The following is a 20940-nucleotide window of genomic DNA, read 5'->3' as shown; positions in this document are numbered from 1 at the left end:
GACCAGCCAACCAAAACAACAGTCTCAGAGCCGAGGGCTTTGTGAAATACGTTAATCCATGCTGCTAAGAATACGACTATCGCCCTATTTGGCGTTGGTCAATATGTGACCATTAACATGAGGTAATGGGAAGGTGACACATGGGTCTTACTGACCCCCTCGCCATGTTTCGCTATGGCAGCATGTGATGCTTATTAGACACTCAGGGATGTACAGTATACATCTCCGCATACCCAGACGATTCATGGGCACAATTCAGCCATTGGCCATGTCTGACTTTTTATATCCAGGAACTTGGTATTAGACAACATTAGAGAGTCGTCAGTGTTATAACGGCAAATGAGGAGTTGAGTCACAAATTGTTCTAAAAATATATCATAATCATGATACTTAGCGTAAATGAAAAGTGAAATGTTTAAAGCATGCTAATTACCCAGCTCCGTTTAGCATGTCCCACGAGAGGATATTTTCTTCCCAACTTCTCACAAACATGTCAAGCCGTAATTAATGCCTTGTGTCCTTCGAGTGAAGTACTCACTCTGACCACAGTTCAACAGATTCCACTCAACAGCACACCATACATACATAATTTACCACCTTTGCACCAAAGGGACAACTATGCAGACTTTACAATGATACGTTCCTTTCAGTCAAGTGAAGCTGACAACAAGGTCACAATCAATCAAATACTACATCTGTTGACGTTTGAGGGACAATTGGAGAGCTCTTCAGGACGAAAGCGTTCCTCTTCAGTCAACATAGCAACCACTACTTAAATAAACAAAAGAATTGGAGCCATGTGGACACTGTGTGCCACCCTGATTGGCAGGGCCAGGATGGACACTGGGAGCACTGTATAGCCATATTTTCACTGTCTTCAGGAAGTATTCACACCCCTTGACTTGTTCCACAGTTTGTTGTGCTACAGTCTGAATTTTAAATGGATTAAATGTAGATTTTTTTGTCACTGACCTACACACAATACCCCATAATGTCAAAGTAGAATCATGTTTTCAGACATTTTTACAAGTTGATTTAAAAATGAAAAGCTGAAATATCTGCATTCAACCCCTTTATTGTGGTAAGCCTAAATATGTTCAGGAGTAAAAATGTGCTTAACAAGTCACATAATAAGTTGGACTCACTCTGTGTGTAATAATAGTGTGTAACATGATTTTTGAATAGCTACCTCATCTCTGTACCCCAGACATACAATTATCTGTAAGGTCCCTCGGTTGACCAGTGAATTTCAAACACCGATTCAACCACAAAGACCAGGGAGGTTTTCCAATGCCTAGCAAAGGGCACCTATTGGTAGCAGACATTGAATATCCCTTTGAGCATGGTGAAGTCATTAATTACACTTTGAATGGTGTATAAATATACCGACTACAAAGATACAGGCGTCCTTCCTAACTCAATTGCCGGAGAGGAAGGAAACAACTCAAGGATTTCACCATGAGGCCAATGGACTTTAAAACAGTTACAGAGTTTAATGGCCGTGATAGGAGAAAACTGAGGATGGATAAACAACATTGTAGTTACTCCACAATACTAACCTAATTGGCAGAGTGAAAAGAAGGAAGCCTGTACAGAATAAAAAATATCCCAAAACATGCATCCTGTTGCAACAAGGAATAAAAGCAATACTGCAAAAGATGTGGCAAAGCAATTAACTTTTTGTCCTGAATACAAAGTGCTATGTTTGGAGGAAAATCCAATACAACACATTACTGAATACCACTCTATATGTTCAAGCACAGTGGTGGCTGCTTCATGTTGACAGAGCTTGAAGAACTTTGAAAAGAATAATGGGCAAATGTTGCACAATCCAGGTGTGGAAAGCTCTTAGAGACTTACCCAGAAATACTCACAGCTATAATCTCTTGCAGAAGGGAATTCTACAAAGAATTGACTCAGGGGTGTGAATTAGATATTTCTGTATTTAATTTTCCATAAATGTATTTTTTAAATTCAGGCTGTAGCACAACAAAATGTGGAATAATTGAAGGGGTATGAATACTTTCAGAAGGCACTGTACATACACATATCCCACAATGCATTGCTTCAGAATCCTGGTGGCAGGCTGCAAAGGGACAACAGCCACACTGTCCCGATGAACCGAACCGGGGTATCTGTCATTGTTAAAGGGCGACTGCACTTCCTGATTTGGCCTTGTTTTTCCTCAATGACCATTAAGAATGGCTAGCAGCCATTACTGAAGGCAAACAAGAGTGGTCTTGGAGGTGTGGTTTAATGTGGGTGTTTCTTGGGTGTGCCTTTGCCATTCAAGTTGAGGACTTCTCCCCTCCTGACTGACTCACCATCTCGAGATAGTCAGCTAATTCAGTTCCATGTGTAGGCTAAAGCCTGCGCTGACAGCAGCTAGCTAGCATAGCTTGGTGATCGCTACAGCTGGCTATCCTATCTCGCGTATATTTCTCTGTCAATTGCGTTATGGCAAGACAGCGAGAGTCAGTGTCTGGAATGTGTTTCATAAGACACGCGTTCTACAACGCATTGCTACTAAAGTAGCTTGCAACTTGTTTTCAACGTTTCATCATGTCATGTAAATACATGTTAGTGCGAAAACGATATAAACTACAGCGAGTGGAATGCCTGCGGTCCTCGGTCAGCTCAGCTGTCCTACAACACAATATGCTGGCTAGTTTTGTCTAGTCTCATCTCTCCTTATGTCCACTGTTAGGTCTTTCCTGGAAGACAAATCCCATAACTAATATCCCTATAGGTGTAGGCTACATGTAGACATTACACAAACATTGTCCAGCTTGACTGTAGATACATCAACAACAAAAAATGTATGGATGTGTTCGTGTTACAAAGACAAAACCCTTTCTGATGTAAATATCATATTGATGTGCTTATAAAGACTGATTTTTAACCTAACAAATCAAAATATGCTGTGTGTCGATTACAACTTCAGTTGTCTAACCAGAACTAGAATGGCATTTCCATTATTATGGTCTATTTTCCCAAATCTAAGGATTTGTCTGTGTAACACCCTGACACACACAGCTCTCTGGGTGAGGTTCTGTCTTCAACTCTCCAGTAGGTGATGAAGTCCCTTCCATCTACGTAATGTATTACAGGTTATGGACTTCTGCACTCAGGTGGCAGGAGGGGTGGAGTGGTTGACACTTCATCCTGGATATGAAAGAATTTGCCTCACGGTTCCAGCAGAACTACAATGACATTCAGTCTCATGGGATGGGTGGCCAAAAATAACTAACTGAAAGCCAAACCCCCAATATGACCATATTGAGGCATATGTCACGGTGCTTGTATGGGTATGTTCAATTTTTAAATTGAACCTTTACTTAACTAGGAAAGTCAGTTATTGACAAATACTTATTTACAATGACGGCCTAGAAACAGCGGGTTAACTGCCGAACGACAGATTCTTACCTTGTCAGGTCGGAGATTCGATCTAGCAACCTTTCGGTTACAGGCCCAACGCTCTAACCACTAGGCTACCTGCCGCCCCAAAGTTTAGTTCCCTGACCGGGAATCGAACCCGGGCCATGAGAGTGCCGACTCCTAACCACTAGGCTACCTACCTCCCCAAAGTTTAGTTCCCTGACCGGGAATCGAACCCGGGCCATGAGAGTGCCGAATCCTAACCACTAGACATGCCACTGCCTACTTCATTTGTTCATTTATTAAACAAGACAGCTCGTGGTCCAGTGCCTTTATCACAGTCAACACACCTATATTTAAGCTTTAATTAGCTTTATTTTGTTATAATTTTTGGGAGGGGCAGCCAAATCTCTGCAGGCCCACCCACCAACAAATGTCTGGCTATGCTACTGTTTGGAACTGTTGTCTTCATACACTGACAGCTTAAGTCAGCAAACCAAAAGTACATTTTCACATTAAGTATATTCAGGAATGGTTAGCCTAATGTACTTAGAAAACATATATTTTGAGAAAATGTTGAAATACTTCCAAAATAAAAATAGAAACAAGGCCTCAGATGTACATTTAACAGCAGTTTTTCGAAATGAGTGACCAGCAACTGCCAAACAGTCTGCCCAGGCCATAAAACACAAGCCATCTGGGATTCCTCCAGTTAAAAGGCTCTCACACCTGAAAAGAAAGGGTTTCTCTCAGAAGCTCTGACAGCGCGTCCACCTTAACTGGTTTTCACGGAACCTCCGAAGACACTTACCGGTCAGTTAAGACCCTGACATCCTATTGACAAGACCAATTAGCACTAATGTGTGTACGCTCTCACCTCCACTGGTTCTCACAGGCCTGTTCCGCATAGGCCCACTCATTCACAAACACACATACACACTCTTTACTACTTAATGACTGACACCTGGGGGTTTGAGCAGAGAAACAGCAGGTGGGCTTAGTGACAGAAGAACCTTTACCAATACAAGTGTTCCATCTGCTCCTGCCACACCCTCTACTGCTTATCCTGTGTCTCCTTGACCTGCTGCCACTCCCCCAGTACTCTCTCCCTCTCTCTGTGTGTGGGCGGCGAGAGGTGTGCTGGAGTCAGAGCAGATCCCCACCAGCTGCAACCTGTTCCATAATCAAGACCTCTACAAATACTCAGCCCTGCCACTTCCACACTGCCAGATCGTAATCTCTGCTCAGTCAGTCTACGATTCTATCTGTTTGTTACCATTTAGATCCTGTTATCCTGTTGCACCTGTTTTCCTTGCCTCACGCTGTTTTCCTCTCCGCTACAGTTCCGCCCGCTCTGACTCTGGTCCCTGTCTCCAGTTCCACGTATCGTCATCCTGCTACTCTGTCCTGGATTCCCCACTCTACTGCTCCCTTGGATTCCCATCCGGACCTGCTTACCCTGTTCCAACCCCTCTTGTTCCAGCCTCAGCCTCTGCACCTGGTTCCCTGCAACCCACCCAAGCTTCCCCTGACAGGCACTCCATCTTCCCCCTGTGTTTCAATAAATACCTTGATTACTTCATCCCAGTTTCCTCTTCTGAGTGTGCTCTTGGGTTCCCCTGTTCCACTCCGCGTAACAACAAGTTTTCCTTGTCAGACACTATGCTTCATGTTTGCTAACAATCCCAATTAAGATGTTCCAGAATGTTTGGTACTAATGGAATATATGCTGTAGGTGCACAACTCTGTGTGGCATAGGTTTCCGAAGGACGAAATACGAATGCTTTTTCTTGACAGTCATTGCTGTTCCGTTCAGTCCACCCATACTATAACTACAGGGTTAGTTGTGTAGCGGATGTGGCTAGTTATCAGTGGGCTGCCGTGCCCTGTCGTGCAGCCAAGGAATGCCCTCGTCACACCAGCTTGCATCATGACCCAACGGGACACAAAATGCCTACGCCGCCAACCACTGCCAACTGTGCCCAAAATACACCTACACCTGTCGTCATAATGAAGCTAGCCTGAGGGCACGTGCAAAAGGATAGCAAGATTTGGCATGTACAGTATCAAGTGTAACCATAGTATATACCAGTAAAACCTGTTGGATCCTTGCATCTGTCGCCCCTCCTAAAACTCAGACAATGAATCCTGCATTGTGCGGCAGTGCCATAGCTGCTGCATCAATAAAATCCTCCCTTACTTGCTTTGATCTTGGTCTGTCTTTTCACCCTCCAACCTTGCTGTGACGTTTTTAGTGTTTGCATGGTTTGCTTCGTATCTCTAATGGCTGTCAGTTACACACGTTCAACAACAGAAGCATGCACAAACATGCACACAAGGTATCAGTATCCAACATCAATCAGCAGTGAATCATAAAAGTGTCCTTACGCGCACAGAGTGCTATTAGGCAACTGAGATAACTTCATTTAAACTCCTTCTCTCATCGTCCACGTATGTATTAGTGTTGCACACTATTCCCATTGACAACCTAAGTGCAGTGAATGACCACAATCAAATATATAACACGAATAAAGAAAATTGTTGAATGAAATGTTGCTACAGCAATACCATTATACAAAACAATACATGCTATTAGAGGTGTTTAAAGATCCTTGTATGGTAGCCTGAACCCAGATCTGTTTGTGCTTTTGCCTACTCCATTGTCATTGTCTACAATTCCATAAGAAGTTGGTAAGAGAGCAGAAGCAGACTGGCACCAGGCCACACAGATCTCACCATCCCTACTCAACCCTCCAGCCTACAGCAGCGGTTTGCCAAATGTAAACGCCCCTCCCACGCTTACATATTCAGGGTAGTGACCCATTTAAGCAGGGCAAACTGAGCTCGCCCAGAGGGGTGAAACCAAAGCGGGATTTGAACAGCACAGATTAGTCGCGGTGGATAAAACCCTTGATTACGCCTGAGCACAGCTGTAGAGGTGTGCTGGAATCAGTCAAGTGTGAGGGATCGGAGATGAGAGTTGGCGGGACAGAGGCTTAGGCTTACCTGGTGGACAGACGCAGCTATGGGGTGCTTCTCTGGCCTCTCGTGTTTTGGGAAGTCGAGCCGCCAATTTCTGCACGTGGGGAAAAAAAACGGAAGAGAATGTTAGTCTGTGGATGGTGATGAATCAGAGTTCAAAAGCACATCAACCTAATTATCAAATGACAAAGACCCCTCTCGTCTTTAATCAAGGTATCAAAGTTTGACAATTGACCTCATTAGATAAACAAAAACAGTTTGCTTTTCAACCCTAAACTAACACAGAACTGCCAGTACTGTCCCACTGCATAGCAGTCAGGGACATTCATAGTACTTACTATCAGAGGCATGCCACGTGTGCTGTTTAGAGGCCTCAAACAGGTGCTGGAGTTGACATGTTATAGTTATGAGTGTTCTGTCATTCTAAGCATCGGGTACAGTAAATGTACTGTGTATGTTACCTCAATGTTCCTATCCGGCCTCTCACCAAGATACTGCACTAGAGACTCTGGAATGGAGCAAACTGGCCATGGAAAAGGGAATCCATTCTTGGTATCAACTTAAAATTTATGAATGTGTTATAGCTGTTCCGTACATATCACTGACTCAGGTCAGCATGGGAATACGCGGTTACGGTCATGTCAAGCCAGCCAGACATGCTCCTAAAATGTGGCTGGCTGGCTGGTTGGCTCCAGATAGCATAGGGTTGGAAGTAAAGTGCACCGTCATTCAAAACTCTCATGCGAAATCCATCTCAAACTGGCTTTTGACATATTTCTCTAAACCGACTTTAAATTACTCATGAATGGGTCCAGGAATGTATTTAGTTGATACTGGCAAGCCTTTCTCTCAGACTCAGCTGGAGATCTCTTTAAAAAAAGACCAGCCACAATGAGAGATACTTGTTCTCCAGGCATTTTCTCTACTGTCTCTGAAATGCCAAGCTAAACTTTAAATAAACGAAATACCAACATTTCTAAAGAATTCTCCCACCTGGATAATGGAAAGAAAATAAGACAATACGTAGTGCTGATGGTCCTGAATCTCATCTGTCACGTGACACTAAAAGCTTCCGAAACCACATCAAAGGTCACAGTTGACAACCACAGCCACTTTAAATCTCAATGAATAGAGAAGTCTGCTGGGAGAAGAAAAATATGTAATTACAGGACTTCAAACGACCAATATTAAGAAAATGTACAGGCATATCTTTATTTAGATTAAGAATGAATAGGGTGGTCTCTTTACTAGCAGACTGACTTGAGAGTGATAACAGGCATCATGATTTGGATAGACGGATGGTGAGGTGTTATGGTGCAGACATGGCAGCTGAGGCTCTTGCTCCTTTTGGGTTAAGGGGAGAGAGAAAGGGAGGGTAAAGAGGAAGGTACATTCTCCGCCTCTCTGCCTCCCCACTTTAATGGTAACCCGACGCCAGAGTTTTTGATCTGGTTTTAATATTCTATTTTAAAAAGGATGACAAAACATTATACAATTCCAAAGTCAGATTAATATTAAGACCCTCTGACTTTGCTGCCCAGGGGCCCTGCAATGGAGGCACTATAATGAGCGCTGTCCTCCTGTCCTGTGGCTACATCTCTGTTACTGGAATGAGGGACTTTGGGGCGTATTCTCCATAGCTCTGCTGTGAAACCTATACCCCACTTGACTCTCACTGATTTCTCTAACAGACGTGCCATTAACACATTGGTATCATCAGTCACATGGTCTTAAATCATTTAACACCAGGACATAAAGTACATTACTGATCTTTTTGTTCTAATCAACAATCTCTGCATTGATTCCATGTGTCATAAAGAGATGAATCTCCACACTCGTTTGCCCTCTATAAATTCTGCTCCTTACGGACCCAACGGACACGCCAAAAGATCCACAGGTGTAGATTGTTAAATGAGCTGTAAAAGGAACTTCTTTGCTTGCTGAAGGACCCTAACTCTACCATACACACTTAGAAAAAAGGTTTCCAAAAGGGTTATGCAGCTGTCCCCATACGAGAACCTTTTTAGGTTCCAGGTAGAACTCTTTCGGGTTCCATGTCGAACCCTCTGTGTTCGGGTTCTCCTATGGGGACAGCTGAATAACCCTTTTTGGTTCTATATAGCACATTTTTCCCCCTAAGAGTACACATCTACAATACACAACATTTTCCTTAGAGCCTATGGTTGTTTGGAAATGGCTCGGTATCCAGAATATTGAGATACAAGAAGAGAATTGTAAAGTGTTTCCATAATGCAGAAAGTTAGAGAGTTCATTCTTATCCACTTCTGCAGAAGTCTCAGCCCCGATCCTTCACTTAGACCTGAACCCTCTTACTGCTAAATCCCCGTGAGAGGTTGAGCTCCGGTCTCGGCCTCAGCCCTACAGTATATGGCCTTGACTCTATCATGCAACTTTACTCTGAGAAAGCACAGAGGCGTCCCCTAGAGTGTGTTGTTTTTATTACCTTGTCTTATTAGTGCATGGAGCATTTATCCCCGCTACTCTGCTGGCGCATTCTGCTCTATCGGACTGCAGCAGTAGATTACATGCAGAGAGATGGCAGGTGGCTGTGTGCTCAGTGCTCAGCAATGGTCTGGCTGCCCAGAGCACCTCAACACCACATCTAGTTTACACACTGTGGGGTGACAGACCAGCAGGGACCAGAGCGAGGAAACCCAGGCAAGGGGAGACGTATTTCTCACTTTTCTACACCTCGGAATCTGGACTGAAACTCACACGAGCTTGAAAAGGGAGAAATGTGCGCTAGGCCTCTGTCAAGCCTACGGAGAACACTTTGTGGTCAATTTTAATGTTGAACAGGCCAGTTTTAGGGTGATGTGTTCAGGGGGTGTCAGAGCATTTTTGGAATGAGTGTCTCTCAAGACTCTTGATTTGTGTTTCAATCAGTGGAATAAATGTTATATTTCTACAGGAGTGGCTTAAACTGCATAGAAAGGAAGCTCACAAGTCATTTTTACCATACAGCTGTGCTTTTTCAGAGCAATACAGAGATACAGAGCAGGAAATATGTATAATATTTGAGCAACAAAAATTAGAGTACAAAAACATGAACCACGTACATTATCCAATAATGTATGCGATATTACCTCAAAAATCTGAATGTGAATAGTGAGTAATAATTTAGGCCTGTGCAGCTACATTTTCCAGAGAGGATTTCAACGTGTACTAGATTAATTTTTTTTTTTAACTGTTGGAGGCTCTGGAATGTGTTGTGTGAAACAGGCAAAAGCTGTCAGCAAAAAGCGGTCACATCTGCTGTTCCGTCACATTAATAATGTGAATTTATATAAACAGATCTAATCAGCGAGACTGGATGAAGATTATGGTTATGATTATGGGCCCCACCAGCTCATTGCTGCATAGCAGATATTCACTAACTACAAGAATGATAAGCAATGTATCAAACCTATAAGATCATTGGGTATTTGTGACATGCACAATGTCAAGTCGGCAAATTCCAAAAGCTGATATTCACTTTCACTTGTAGGCTCTCTTTTCTTGGATTTCAAGGATGTAATCTGTGTTGTTCATTTTCTATAGGAACACATACATTTGTATCCTAAAAATAGAGTGTGGTGACCAGGATTGCAGTTGGTAAAAAGAGTCTTCTTATGCACTGCAGTCTCTGCAATAAGTGCATTTACAATGATGTCCCGAGTAAAAGTGGAGGGGAACATAACAAACAAAGGTGGGCTAAAGTAAACAAGGGACGGGAAAGCAGGGGCACTGCGGGACTTCAATCACAAGATAAGGAGTTGTTGGTATAGCTGTGGAAGTGGTTAATTAAAGGCCAGCGCAAGGGTGCGTTGAAAAGCAGATTTTAAAACAACAGACGGGATCCCAGGGTCATTCACAGTCCTGTTATCTAAACTATGGTGATGTCCCAAAGACGTACGCAAATTCTCCTCCCATTCGGTTTCAATTTAGGGATAAACTAGACTTTGAACTAAAGCCAGCGTGCTATGGATGTGACGCGCTTTTCCATGCATGTGCTATTCCGTCGGAATCTAGAGGTAGCCAATGAGAGTGCATGTGATTAAATGCAATATTACATGTATGTATCCGCAAATTAATATCTTTCTTGCTAAAAAAGTATTATAAACAAACTTATTTGTACTTTGGACATTATATTCTCGTGCATGTTAACATGAGCAGCTGGTCTAATACCAATCGGAACTGCCGCGGCTTCAACCACTTATGGAATGAGTGAGAGACATCGATATGCGGGGTAGGCTACACATCCTATTCATGCCCTTTAAAATAAGATATGTAAACAAAATACACAATATGATTTTTAGAAAGTAGGCTCGTCAATATTTTCAGTAGCATGACCAAAGGAATGAATAAATAGTCATTTAAAATGTTTCCCCACAGGTGTGAAAAACATTTTCATAACCTATAGCCTAATCATTTGAACAATGGTACAGTAAGTAAGCCTACAAAAGTAAGAATATGGATAAATACATGTTTAATGTGGAATAATTTGGCCATAATCCTTACCTCTTCCAGAATCTGATCTATTCGGCCAAAGATAACTGGTTCCACCTGCTCGAGTGAGATCCACGCGGAGAGCTGCGTATCTCTCTGTTTTTCCAAGTTTAGGATCCTGGACTGAAGCTCCGAGGTTCTCAGGTAAACGAGAATGCAAAATCCAAGAGACAATACAGAGAATACGATGCCGACAGTTATACCTGACAAATCTTTCCAATTCCTCCAAAAGCGTTTTTTGCAAGGGTGCTCACTGCAAGTCCTGCCTACACTTCTACCAGCAACTCCCCACTTTTGATCTTCTTCCATGTTTGTTGTGTTTATTAGATTTTTATCCACAACGAAATTCCAACATTCATCGGGAGAAAGGTGAAAAGCGAATTGTAAGGGATATATATCCTTGCGACCTAACTTTTGACAGGGGAGTTGCCTTGGGCAAGTTGCAGCTGTCCTCTTCTCCAACCACCTTACTATATTCAGATGAGTGTCTATATCAAAGTATTATGAGACATTCTGTAGATTTGGATCAATCAATCAGTCATGTCCGATTTGAAAGGGAGCTTTATTCATTTGCCTTGTGGTTCAGCGTTGCCATTTGACGAGATCTTCAAAGCGGTCCTGCAGTGTCCCAGACGACAGTCTCTATCTAGCCTTCTATCTCTGCAAGATCACCAGAGCGCTCTCTGAACAGCTGAAACCCGACCCACTCACTCGCCTCTGCTCTAAAGTGGTTATCGTGGGCCTTTTGCGCCACTGTAGAGTTAGTTGCCTACATGCTCCTCCTATTAGTTGATTTAGGCTAAATGTCGGGGCGGGATTCACGTCGGTGTTGCTGCCCCAGTTGATCCAGCACTAGCGGAGGATATTTTTAGGTCTACACAGTCTAGATGCGAAGGGAACACGCTAACCCCTTGCTCACCGAAGTGCACGTTATAGACTCTTCCTCATGAGTAGGCCGTTTCTGTCTGTCGAAGAGTAGGAAATCAAAGACTCAAGTTCTCTTAAATAGGCCTATAAGGTTAATCGAATTGCCTACGGATTTTGTTGGCCTATGCCGAGCCCTATTTTTGATTAAAATGGGGAATTCCAACACCAACCTGCAACACCCGTCACTGTTCAAAGGTATTCTCCTTCTCAGGTGTGTTCCAACTGTCATGTTTCTTCACACATTAAAGTAACAATAAGGCCCTACCTGAACCACTTCCTTATACACTATATATACAAAACTATGTGGACACCACTTTAAATTACGTTGCTGACAGGTGTATAAAATCGAGCACACAGCCATGCAATCTCCATAGACAAACATTGGCAGTAGGTTGACCTTACTGAAGAGCTCAGTGACTTTCAATGTGGCACCATCTTAGGATGCCACCTTTTCATCAAATTTCTGCCCCGCTAGAGCTGCCCCGGTCAACTGTAGGTGCTGTTATTGTGAAGCGGAAACGTCTAGGAGCAACAACGGCTGAGCCGCGAACTGCAATGCCAAGCGTCGGCTTGAGTGGTGTAAAGCTCGCTGCCATTGAACTCTGGAGCAGTAGAAACGCATTCTCTGGAGTGATGATTTACGCTTCACCATCTAGCAGTCCGATGGATGACTGGGTTTGGCAGATGCCAGGAGAACGCTACCTGCCACAATGCATAGTGCCATATGTGCAGTTTGGTGGAAGAGGAATAATGGTCTGGGGCTGTTTTTCATGGTTCAGGCTAGGCCCCTCAGTTCCAGTGAAGGGAAATCTTAACGCTACAGCATACAAAGGCATTCTAGACAATTCTGTGCTTCCAACTTTATGGCAACAGTTTGGGGAAGGACCTTTCCTGTTTCAGCATGACAATGCCCCCATGCACAAAGCAAGGTCCATACAGAAATGGTTTGTCAAAATCGGTGTGGAAGAACTTGACTGGCCTGCACAGAGCCCTGACCTCAACCCCTTTGGGAATGAATTGGAATGCAGACTGCGAGCCAGGCCTAATCGTTCAACATCAGTGCCCGACCTCCCTAATGCTCTTGTAGCTGTATGGAAGCAAGTCCCTGCAGCAATGTTCCAACATCTAGTGGAAAGCTTTACCAGAAGAGTGGAGGCTGTTATAGCAGCAAAGGGGGGACCAACTCTATATTAATGCCCATCATTTTGGAATGAGATCTTCGAATAGCAGGTGTCCACAAACCTTTGGTCACGTAGTGCATCTGTTTTGGTATTAATCTTGAAGCTGCTGGGTCCTAATATCCCACCACTACACTAGTCTGAGTGTAGAGTAATTTATATAGCGTTTGATTATTTCTCAAGTTCATTCTAGTTGCTTTCCAGGACTTTCACGTTTTCTTTCATGCCTGGTCTGGTCGAAGAAATCAAAGGTTGGCACTCCCACTTCAAATTACTTCAAACTATGTAACGCAATGTTGAAGCTCACTCTCCCTTTCATTGGAGATAAGGGAACAAGCTCTCTTAGGACTTTCTGTGTCAAGGGTCAGGACATGTAAAGATGGAAGAGGAACATTATTCTCAGCCACACTGGAAAGGGACTTTGAGTTGTGTTGTCCAGTCTTTCGCCAGCATCAACCCCAATTTACTGGACTCCAACGGCATCATGGGCACTGGCCGAGAGTGAGCATTTTCTCACATGCGATAGTTTTTTTTTTAGGTTGATTCTTTCTTACATAGTAGGTACGAATACCTCATTTATCTGGTTGCCCTGTCAGGAGAGGGTATAGCCCGGTCAGGGAAAGACAAACATCCCTCCCTCTTTGATTAGTTTGCAGTCATTGTTTCACCCACAGTCAAATAACAGTGTTTAGTTCAGTCTCCGGGCTCTTTGAAGTACAGCACTCCCACCCAATTAAAATCACTATCCAGCCAGAGGCACAATAAAGCTGCTGAGCTGGGTTCTGTTTGTACCACTTTGTTTGATCAGGTAGTGTATGGCATGTGCTATTGTTTGTGTGTGTGTGTGTGTGTGTGTTGGGGAAGTCCTTACTCCCTACTGTTTATCACAATGGTGCTACATTTAAGGTTACATGCATTGATACAACATGATACAACAGTAGCTACTGTAGCTACAAGAGGAAATAAAATGGGGAACTGACCCTATGCACCCATTTTCAATATTTTCAGTATCTTTAACAGGGCACAGAGAGTAGCAGTGCTCCCTGCTAGCCTAAGGACAAAAGGACACTTCTCCCCTGGACACAGCGTTCATGTGAGAGCTGGCACAGAGGACAGTATTTCACACAGCCTAGGAGCATAAATGAACGGGAGAGAGAGCATGGAAGTGCATGTGGGCGTATGTGCGTGTCTGTGGTAAGGGCATTTGTGGGGTGTGTTAGCACTTTCTGATGCCTGCCAGGCATTGTAGTCAGTCGTACATAGCCACGCCACTCGAACCATGCATAGGCTGATAGGTGAGGTCCTTAGTGAGGTCCTTCGGATTGCTCTAGAAATGTTGGTCCCATCCTTGTTCCATATTTGAAATGTGTTTTGTCTAAGTTATTGCATTCTAATAAACGCAACGTGTTTAAGGTCATTTGTTGTCAAAATATTTGCCAGATTAGCATAACCAGATAGAATGTTTAGTAGGTAATCAGTCTCTCAGAAGTACATGTATAAATTAATATCCACTCTTTTGTGAGACAGGTAAACATTTATAAAGATATCCCCTTAAATTTTACAGTCTCTAATTATATCCTTTTCACAGGATATTGATTAATCCTTCTAATTGCAGGGGCACGATAGTTTTAATAACGAGAGCATTTGTTTGCTGTTGAGCTGTAGAAACTGTCTGTAGCAACTACCACTGTGGGTTTGAGTGCAGATGACTCGTCGGCCACCAGAATCAAGATGTCCGACCTCAACCGGTGGCTGTCTAATTGCGTTTACAAAACCACACGGGTGGTTTAGCTTATGGTCACATTTCCACGGCACCACAGAAAGCGTTTTCAACTTATTTGTAGTCAGTCCAAGAGATGTCCACTCTGTCAACCACATCTTACGGTTCTTCGGTTCTATACCAGGGTTTATGACTTATAGTGACTTGGGTCCATCCAGAGCATGTAATTAACCCATGCTGCTATAAACCCTTGTAATTACAACATTGACATGGCCAGCTGGCTTTGTGATTCAGGGAGCTAAAAACCTACTTAGAAATGAGCCTCGTAAAAAAATACACATTTATTGCAATCGTAAGATTAGATCCAATTAAATGAGTAAATTGCGACCAGAACACCCTACCGGCATCCCAGCTGTGATACAAATTGTATCAATTAGTGTTTTAGAATGATGACAAAGTGAATTTAAACACTGGGTTGTAAAATAAATCAAACTGAGTGATGTATGCTTCCTACAGTATTAAAATATTAGGCTGGAGCATCTCTTCCTAAACTCTGTCCTCGGGACCCCAAGGGGTGCAGGTTTTTCTTTTCTTCCTAACACTACACAGCTGATTCAAATGATCAGAGCTGGATGATTAGTTGATTATTTGAATCATCTGTGTGGTGCCAGGGTAAAAAAACAAATGTACACCCCTTGGGGTGCCGAGGACTGAGTCTGGGAAACCCTGGGTTAGAGTGAAACGGTGAATTGGATATTTATTTCTCTCTGCCTCTCATGTTCAGAAAAAAACATTCTGTGAAATTAGAATGGTGTTACCGCTTCAAGAGAGCACCCTGCAATGTGGGCACCATATAAACTACCAGTAAACCTGTCTTCACATCTGGTCAATACCAAAAGCATCATTACAAATGCATTATTATATACATTTCATAGTTTTAACTTGTGTCACATGTTATGAATGTCCGGATGCCTGACAGGTGTTGACTCCTTGAGGGAAAACTGAAAATCATGAATCTGGTGTCTTCTGAACACGGTTGCAAAATGAAAATATTATGGTCAACTGCTTAGTAAAAAAAAAAAATCTAAAAATCCAATCACATTTTATTTATCACATGCGTCACAAGCAAAAGGTGTAGACTAACAGTGAAATGCTTACTTTACGGGTCCTTCCCGACAATGTAGAGAGAAAACATAGAAAAAACAACAACGAATAAATACACAATGAGTAACGATAGCTTGGCTACATAAATGGCTAAAGGTCCAAGCCTGTGCAGTGAGGAATCTATATGGGTTCACCCATGCTCTCTACAATTAACGTAAAGCTCACTGAAGCTGCATGTCACTCATAACCAATTGAGGACTGCAATTAGCCATGTTCACCATCAGATAAATACGTGCTTGTATTTGCCATACAAGCACATTTCTGAAGGGATGATATCTGTCATTCCTTAGAGGCATGGGGAGGTAACAGCCCTCTTCAGAAAGACAGTCATGTATATTTAGAGAGGTAAGGTTGACCTCTCTCTTGTAGGCTAAACATTTTTTTTTAAAGCTGCTGCACTCACAGACCATCCACAAAAATCAGAATGAAACGTATAAACATATGAGCAGGAATTTAGACTTTCTTTTTTACATCAGATTTCTTCCTCTCTCTCTCTCTCTCTCACACACACACACACGCACACGCACGCGCACACACACACACGCACACACACACACACACACACACACCGTAGGAACATTGTGGGAACCCATTTAACCCCAGTAGCAGGATGCAGCTCCTTTAAATTGCATAAAGCATTTTTTTTATGTCATCCCAGTTGCATGATACGGTGCGCACAGGTCTTGCAATAGTTAATGTTTAATTACTCTGCATGGGATCTGCAGATCTGACACAAGTGAAGGTGGAAGTGAATCATGTGTCCTCCAGACGCCATTTGTCTGTTCACAGTTGTTTACACCTCCATTACTCTATTTCCAGAGCAAAGAGGGTAGAATGGGGCAATATGTCTTCATTGGTTCACTGGTTATTTTACATTTACATTTAAGTCATTTAGCAGACGCTCTTATCCAGAGCAACTTAATTTTCTCCCCCGGACTGGTCATTCTCCGTTAACGGCCAGTGTTTGAACGGGAGAGAGATTTAAGCTCCTTTAAATGGACGTGTCTGCAAATCCAAGCCCTGTGTGGAATCAGGCAACATCAAAGCCTTGCTAAATCATAGAGAAATCAGAGCATTGATTACAGTACGTCATATTGTGCCGAACTGTGGGCATTAGTAAAAAAACAAACACTATTTTGTGAATGGGGTCCTCTGCTGTGGAGGCACTAAGGCATTGCTTTGTTTAGTTATCAACTTCCTCTCCTTCCACATCAGTGGGGTATTGTTAGTGGGTAGTTACATAATGCTTGTGTTAGTTTGGTTGTTGAAAATGTATGTTGCGTAACCTTTGACAAGACTAATTGGGTTAGATTGACTACAGGCCCACTGTTTGGCATGTGAGTACATTTGAGGAAAATCTCTGGACTTTATAAGTCACTGTTAATGTAATGTGTCCCATTGTGTGTATTACTCTATAAGTAGAAACCGTGGCTCTGTACATGATCCACGACCTGAACAAGCTAATGGCCTGTATAGCAGTCTAGCACTTTTAAAGATTCGTAGCGGAACAGTTTGGCTGTGTAACAACATAGAACCAGGCCAGGATGAAGGAGGGGACATCCCTCTCACGCTGTTGAGAGTTTTTTTTAAATTTTTATAAATGAGGCAATCACCCTAAATGGATGGGCAAGGCCTTTCCTGTGATGTGGGGACAATTGCTGTGATCCATCTTGAACCATCGCTGTGACCCTCTCGTGTGATGCTGAGGGTAACTCTCTGGGTCCAGGAGGATGTTCACATCCTAAGGCTAATTATTACAAATTACCTGCAGGTGTGTCCGGAGAAGGACCTTGTCCTGTTAGCTAGTGAGGACCTGTCCATAGCAGCATTCAACTCCATTAAGAACCAGAGAGAGAACACATCACTTCCCCATGTCTGCGATTGGACCACCATGCATGCCCAAATACAAATAACAGAACAAAATGTGTGCGTACTGTTGATGCAAGGATTCTGAGGGAAATCATTTCTAATCAAATCAAAGCTTGCCTGAACACAGTACACCTTCCAGAGAGCTTAAAAGATGTTTCATATTTTCTGGTTTACCACATTATCAAACATCTGTGGCTTTTTTAATATGAACATGACAACCTTTCTGCTTTCCCATGCATTATTTTGTGGTGGTACAGTCACAGGGCTGCACTCGTTCAAAGACCTGCTCAATCTTACATGGACTCTAATGAGCTAGAGCTGGCCTCCGTCTCCCCATGCCAGTGTCCCAGTCTCTCTGTCTCTCGTCTCTGTCCTTTACGGTGAAGGGAGGCCAAGACACAGAGCTGCTCCATTTTAAACAACACGATGTGAGGTAGATTACAGCGTCTGGTCCTTTGTGGTAGTAGCCCACGCCTCAAGCCTTCTGGCGGTCTGTGTGGTTTTCTCACACTTCTATAATTAGCCAAGCACTCCACCCTCAATGTTATTTTATTTTTGGATATTAAAGTATGGCTGACATCCATGTCAAATAAATTATAGGCCCTCTGTGCACTTATGGTCAGGTCATTTCGCTTTGGGGAGAGTGAGCGCTTGCCCCTTCAGCTCGACATCCACTAAAGAATGAGGAAAGGCACCTGCCAGGCCATGGGCATCTCAGCCAGACCATAAACCCCAAACCCAGGCACATGTCTGCGCTGAATCGACACAGCTCACCCCCAGGACTTGGTATGGATTTTCATCACGTATATGTACTGTATTTACATTGCCAATGGCCAAGGGCTTGAATTGCACAACTAATGGAATGGGACTTGCAGGGTTTTAGACAGCCGTTTGTAGCATTCCCACGTGTGTGTTAAGACATTAAAGCTCAGGGCTTGAAATATTAGTGAACAGCAAGTGATTAGCATCAACTGCAACATTGAACAAACATGTTACATCTGATGTATTCCTTATGTTATTCAATTGCCACATGCCCCCTTTGTTTGATTGATATTGATGAATCAAAACTCCAACACATCCTATAAGACCACTTGTTTGTGTCTGAAAAGGCATTGCAGTGAGCAGGGGATTGAGTCAATAAACATCTGGACACATCTCTCTGCAGCCTTCTCACTGAAGAGTCCCACAAGCATGAAGAAATGCACAGGGTGCTTATTAACGTCTTTGGGGTCCTCCTCCACCCCGCGCCCAATCCACCCTCCTTATCCCCCATTCACTTTGAGCCTATTGGTGAAGTTTAATAATGTGTAAGGAACTGGAAATTAGAAACAGCTACGCTGAGGTTTTCGAAGGCATGGAGTCGTTCAGCACAGATGTGGAGCGACAGTCACTTTAATGAAGAAAGAAAAACTATCAGTGGAGGAAAATCATTTGGTCTTGATCTATGAGGTTCATTTGTGCCGAGGGCTGAAATTGAACTCTCTGTGTATCATTTATTTTCTGTCAAAGTGTGTCATTGAATTGCACAGCTTATTTGCTTAGTTGCATTTGATATATTACCGATGTCCACAGCTAGTTTTCTTGTCTAAACGTTTCTGTGTCCCACTACATAATTGGACCCATGGCTCTCACCTTAGCTTCAGCTGGGTCCGATTGCTGAGCGTTAAAAGTTAATTTGCCAATTAGTTCACCACAAAAGCACTTTTAAATGCTGTGATTTAAAAAAATAAAATAAAATACATATATTTTACAAATGAAATCTTCTCACTATTGAGGGTATAGTTTCTCTTTTTGAGTTTTAAGGGTTTCTTCTTCTATAATTTATGTCAATGTGAGCAACATATTTTTCCTTCTAATCTTTTTAAAGTAAGTATGTTAAAAAGCATATTTTCTGTGTTGGAGTGTTGGAGTGTACCCCAACAACAGAATGGTGTGGGATATACTGGTCATAAAAAATATTAATGCGAGTAGACTGCTGATTGGCCAGTTCATCCTCCTCAGGAGGATGACATCATCCTCTAAGAGGAAATAGTTACAAATACAAATCTGAGGTGTTTTTTAAATATTTAAATATGTTTTTTCTTCAATTTATGCTTTGACCACAAATACGACTATAGGATGAATCAATAACATTATTTGGGTTTGAGTTAACAGAATATGAACTTCTAAAACATATTTTCACTGGACAGTTACTTTAAGGGTAAACAATTGAAGAGTATTTGGAAAGTATTCAGACCCCTTCCACATTTTGTTACGTTACAGCTTTATTCTAAAATTGATTCAAATGTTTTTTCCCTCATCAATCTACACCCAATACCCCATAATTACAGAGCAAAAACAGGTTTTTAGATATTTTTGCTAATTTATTAATAATAAATAACTGAAATATCACATTTACATACAATACCAGTCAAAGATTTGGACACATCTACTCATTACAGGTTTTTACTTTATTTTTACTATTTTCTACATTGTAGAATAATAGTGAAGACATCACGACTATGAAATAACACATATATTAATCAAAAAAGTGTTAAACAAATCAAAATATATTTTATATTTGAGATTCTTCAAAGTAGCCACCCTTTATCTTGACAGCTATGCACACTCAGCTATGCACACTCTTGACATTCTCTCAACCTCCTTCATGAGGTAGTCACCTGGAATGCATTTCAATTAACAGGTGTGCCTTGTTAAAAGTTAACTTTCCTTCTTAATGCATTTGTGCCAATCAGTTGTGTTGTGACAACATAGGGGTGCTATTAATAAGATAGGCCTATTTAGTAAAAGACCAAGTCCATATTATAGCAATAACAGTTCAAATAAGGAAAGAGAAATTACAGTCCATCATTACGTTAAGACATGAAGGGCAGTCAATCTGAAACAATTCAAGACACTTGAAAGTTTCTTCATGTGCAGTCGCAAACACTTTCAAGCTCTATGATGAATCTGGTTCTCATGAGAACCGCCACAGGAAAGGAAGACCCAGAGTTACCTCTGCTGCAGAGGATAAGTTTATTAGAGTTACCAGCCTCAGAAATTGCAGCCCAAGTAAATGCTTCACAGAGTGCAAGTAACAGACACATCTCAAAATCAACTGTTCAGAGGAGACTGCCTAAATCAGGCCTTCATGGTCTAATTGCTGCAAAGAAACCACTACTAAAGGACACCAATAATAAGAAGAGACTTGCTTGGGCCAAGAAACACGAGCAA

The 20940-nt window shown here is 42.3% G+C and overlaps 1 long non-coding RNA gene across 1 annotated transcript in view; it reads right to left on the bottom strand.

The window, feature by feature from the left end:
* The window catches only part of LOC135573678 (uncharacterized), a 49412-nt gene extending 37717 nt beyond the window's left edge, over nt 1-11695 (bottom strand). The window contains exons 1-2 of the long non-coding RNA XR_010464830.1: nt 10882-11695; nt 6385-6454 (exon numbers count right to left, since the gene is read on the bottom strand). This is a non-coding gene — a long non-coding RNA (uncharacterized LOC135573678). The remainder of the gene's footprint in view (nt 1-6384; nt 6455-10881) is intronic.
* Nucleotides 11696-20940: the final 9245 nt, after the last annotated feature.

This window comes from Oncorhynchus nerka, linkage group LG10 (assembly GCF_034236695.1).
Source record: "Oncorhynchus nerka isolate Pitt River linkage group LG10, Oner_Uvic_2.0, whole genome shotgun sequence".
Taxonomy (NCBI): domain Eukaryota; kingdom Metazoa; phylum Chordata; class Actinopteri; order Salmoniformes; family Salmonidae; genus Oncorhynchus; species Oncorhynchus nerka.
Note: the sequence above shows the minus strand (reverse complement) of the source record. Positions and strands in the feature narration are given on the sequence as shown.